We start from the raw sequence: 5056 nt of genomic DNA on the forward strand, positions 1-5056 counted from the left end.
TATTATGATGGATATCAAACCTTCCTACAATTGTTTATTAGGAAGACCATGGATACATTCGGCGGGGGCAGTACCGTCATCATTACATCAGAAGCTGAAGTTAGTGTCAGAAGGTCGGCTAGTGACAATTAACGCCGAAGAGGATATAATAGCAGTTGTATCCAATGAGATACCGTACGTGGAGACTAATGATGAGTCAGTAGAATGCTCATTTCGATCTTTGGAGTTTGTAAACGTGGCATTTGTGCCTGAAGGAAGCAAAATTTTGGTGCTTAAATTATCCAAAACTACAGAGATGGGTTTACAGTTGTTGGTAGGAAAATGAGCTTTACCAGGAAAAGGGCTGGAGAGATATCTTCAAGGGAGGATTGAGGTGCCAGAACTGAAAGGAAAGCAAGATCACTTTGTCTTAGGATACAAGCCAGACAGAGGATAGAGAAAGAATGAGCTAGAAAAAAGACAGGAAAGAAGAAGGGCGCGTCTAAGTGGGGAGGAAACCAAATGGGAGCAATGATAATTTCACACGTATCCAAAACCTTTGTATCTGGAGGAGTTATTCATGCTGAGAGAAGGATACCGGTTGAGGAAAGTATTGAAGAGACGTTGGGAAATATGCACATCAATGCCATTCATGAGCATGAGAATGAAGAGAGGAGCTGGTTAGATATTCGTCCTTATGAGCCTGGGAGTGTTCTAGACAATTGGACTGCGGACGAAATACCTAAAGTCTTTGGAACTGTCTCAGAGTAATATTCAGAACAAACTTGTTGTTTTAGCCTAGAAATAACAAGAACTCTTTTGTGAAATAGGCTTATGTTTAAGTATTATTATTTTAATAAAACATCTTTGCAATCGTTTCGAGCAAATATTCTTTCATTCTTTCCATACAAGTATATATATTCTTTCATTTATAATCATTGCATAAGTAATTGTACATAAATTCATACATTTTTTTTGTAACTATATTAGGTCCCTGTATATCAACGACGTGAATGACGCTGCTACAAACTCGGAGTGTCCTTTTGAATGAAACATGTGTTTAGAGGGATCACACGACTTTGAAGGTGATGAATATTGTGGTTTATCTCTGGACTTGTTCAAGATGGTAGAATAAGAGGAAAAACAAATCCTACCTCACAAATAATCAGTAGAAGTTGTGAGCTTGGAAGAAGGAAAAGAGGTGAAAATTGGAACTGAGATCTCTGCAAAGACAAGACGAGACCTCATTGAATTACTCCGAGAGTTCAAAGACGTCTTCGCATGGTCATACCAGGATATGCCTGGATTGAGCACTGACATCATTGTACATCGCCTACCTATAAGGGAGGATTGTAAGCCAGTTCAACAGAAGCTCAGAAGAATGAACTCTGATGTCGTGCTTAAAATAAAAGAGTAGGTCAAAAAGCAGTTTGATGCTGGATTTTTACAGGAGGTCAAATATTCTGAATGGGTAGCTAACATCGTTCCAGTTCCAAAAAAAGATGGAAAAGTACGAATGTGCGTGGATTATAGAGATTTGAAAAAAGTAAGCCCAAAGGACAATTTCTCATTGCCACATATTGATACTCTGGTCGATAATATGGCGGGGTATTCGCTGTTCTCTTTAATGGATAGGTTCTCAGGATATAATCAGATAAAGATGCATCCGGAGGATATGGGAAAAACTACATTCATTACTTTGTGAGGAACATTCTGCTACAAAGTAATGTCATTTGCATCAAAGAATGCGGGAGCAACATATCAGAGAGCCATGGTAGCCTTGTTCCACGACATGATGCATAAAGAGATTGAGGTTTATGTTGATGATATGATTGCCAAATCCAGAACAGAGGATAAGCATGTACAGGTCTTGAGAAAATTGTTCTTAGGACTAAGGAAGTTTCGGTTCAAACTCAACCCAACAAAATGCACTTTTGGAGCCAGGTCAGGAAAGCTGTTGGGCTTCGTCGTTAGTAAGAAAGGAATCGAGATTGACCCAGACAACGTTAGGGCAATACGGGATTTGCCGCCACCGCGTACTCAGAAAGAAGTTTGAGGTTTTTAGGACATTTGAATTGTATTGCTCGATTTATTTCACAGTTGACCGAGAAATGTGACCCCATATTTTACCTTTTGAAGAAACATAATCCTGATGTCAGGAATGAAGAATACCAAAAAGCCTTTAAAAAGATAAAGCAATACTTATCCAATACTCCAGTGCTGTCACCGCCTAGCCCAGATAGATCCTTGATTTTTTATTTGACGGTGTTCGATAACTCCATGGGATGCGTGCTGGGTCAATATGACGTGACTGGAAAGAAGGAAAAGACGATATACTATCTCAGTAAGAAGTTCACTAATTGTGAAATGAGATATTCGCCTATCGAAAAACTATGTTGCGCCTTGATTTGGACAACCAAAAGGTTGATGTAATACTTACTCTATCACACAACTTGGCTAATTTCAAAATTAGACCCTTTAAAGTATATGATGGAATCAACGACGTTGATGGGAAGAATGACTAGATGGCAAGTCTTGCTTTCCGAGTTTGATATAGTATATGTAAGCTAGAAGGCTATCAAAGGGAGTGCAATAGCAGATTTCTTGGCTAGCAGAGCTCTAGAAGATTATGAGCCTCTGGACTTTGATTTCCCGAATGAAGATTTGATGTATGTGGCAAATGCTGAAGAGGATCCCCAAGAAAATCATTCTTCGAGATTAAACTTTGACGGAGCATCGAATGCACTAGGCAATGGGATTAGGGCAATCCTGGTGTCTCCAAATGGAGATTATCATCCTTTCACCATTAAATTGGAAATTGATTGCACTAATAACATGGCTGAGTATGAAGCTTGCATCATGGGTATACGGGCAGCCATAGAGCGGAAAATCAAGACATTAGAAGTGTACGGAGACTCAGCATGGGTAATATACCAACTAAGAGGGGAATGGGAGACAAGAGACCCTAAGTTGATCCGTTATCAGAGATTGGTTCTGGAATTGATCGAAGAGTTTGACAACATTACCTTCTGTTATCTCCCACGGGAAGAAAATCAGATGGCTGACGCTCTTGCTACTTTAGCTTCCATGATTAAAGTGAATCAGTTGGAGGACATGAAGCCCATTCAAATTAGTATTTATGAGATCCCTGCCCACTGTTACAACATTGAAGAAATAGAGAATGATAATTTTCTCTGGTACCAAGATATTTTACTATATGTGAAAAATCGCGAATATCCTGATCAGGCAACGGAGAATGATAAGAGGACATTGAGGAGATTAGCTATTGACTATGTCCTAGATGGAGAGATCCTATACAAAAAGGGAAAGGATCGAGTACTGTTGAGGTGCGTGGACACTGTAGAGGCTAAAGAAATTCTAGAAGAAATCTAAGAGGGTGTTTATGGAACACACGCCAATGGATTCACAATGGCTAGACAGATCATGAGATTTGGATATTACTGGTCCACCATGGAAAGAGATTGCATCAATCATGCCAAGAAATGCCATAAATGCCAAATTTACGGGGATAAAATGCACGCGCCTCCTTCACCTCTTCATGTTATGACTTTTCCATGGCATTTCTCCATGTGGGGTATGGACGTCATTGGACCAATATCACCGAAGGCTTTTAATGGACATCGTTTCATTTTTTTAGTTATTGACTACTTCACTAAGTGGGTAGAAGCAGCCTCATATGCTAATGTCACAAAGTCAGCAGTCAGTAAATTTTTGAAGAAAGAGATTATATCTCGATATGGAATGCCTGAAAGAATCATATCTGACAATACGTTGCATCTGAATAATAGCACAATAGCGGAAGTCTGCAGTCAGTTCAACATTAGACACCATAATTCATCATCGTATCGCCTAAAAATGAATGGTGCAGTGGAGGCGGCCAACAAAAATATCAAGAAAATTATGGCGAAAATGGCTGAAACTTACAAAGATTGGCATGAGAAGTTACCATTCGCTCTCCTGGCTTACCGAACATCTGTCAGGACTTCTACTAGGGCAACACCTTTTTCTTTGGTTTATGGAATGGAGGCAGTTTTACCTATTGAGGTTGAAATTCTTTCTCTCCAGGTATTGGTTGAGCTACAGTTGGATGAGGCCGAATGGATCCAATCTCGGTATGATCAGTTGAACCTGATTGAAGAGAAAATACTAAAAGCTATTCGTCATGGTCAAATGTATCAGAAGCGAATGATGCGAGCTTATAATAAGAAGGTTCGTCCTAGAGAATTTCATGAGGGGGATTTGGTTTTGAAAAAGATCCTCCCTTTACAAAAAGATTTTAGAGGGAAATGGATGCCAAACTGGGAAGGACCGTATGTTGTGAAAAAGGCTTTTTCTGGAGGCGCTTTGATATTGAGTGAAATGGATCGCAAAAATCTTCCGAATCCTGTAAATTCAGATTCGGTCAAGAAATATTTCACTTGAAGGAAAGGAGGAATCAAAGTGAAAACCCGCGAAATGCGCTCTGGTTTCCTAAAAAAAAGGGAGAGGCCAAGGTGAAAACCCGAAAAGGGCGCCTTCAGACCAAAGGGGGTTTGAGTTGAAAACCCGAGAAGGGCGGCTCAAACACTGTCAGATTGGGGCATATGGTGATCCTGCCACACTTAAGTCAACAAGAAAAGGATATACGACGTCTTGGGGCATCGACAAAGTACTGTAGATCCCCTAAACACATGTTAAATTCAGAATGATTCTTGGTTTGCACGGAGAAGTTCAAGTGGCGATATCCAAGGCACCTAGTCTTCGTATTACTTGTACCAAGTTTGTTTGTTCTTACTTCATTCTTTGATGATCTTGAATACCTTTTTCTCTTCAAGACACTTGCTATTAATAAATTCATTTTCTATTATTCGAGTTATCCCTTGAATTAATTCATTCCTTAGTCAGTATCTTGATCTTTGTGCAAGCATGTGCATTAAAATAATGATTGATGGACTAATAAATTTTCACAAAAAAGTTCTGTGTATTACTCTGGGAATTTCTAAATAATTTAGTAACCTGAAGCAGGACTATTGTTTAGAATGCACCAAGTTTAAAAGTCTAAATGAAGACTGCTTTT

The sequence above is a fragment of the Gossypium hirsutum genome, chromosome D04, assembly GCF_007990345.1.
Source record: "Gossypium hirsutum isolate 1008001.06 chromosome D04, Gossypium_hirsutum_v2.1, whole genome shotgun sequence".
NCBI classification, from domain to species: Eukaryota; Viridiplantae; Streptophyta; class Magnoliopsida; order Malvales; family Malvaceae; genus Gossypium; species Gossypium hirsutum.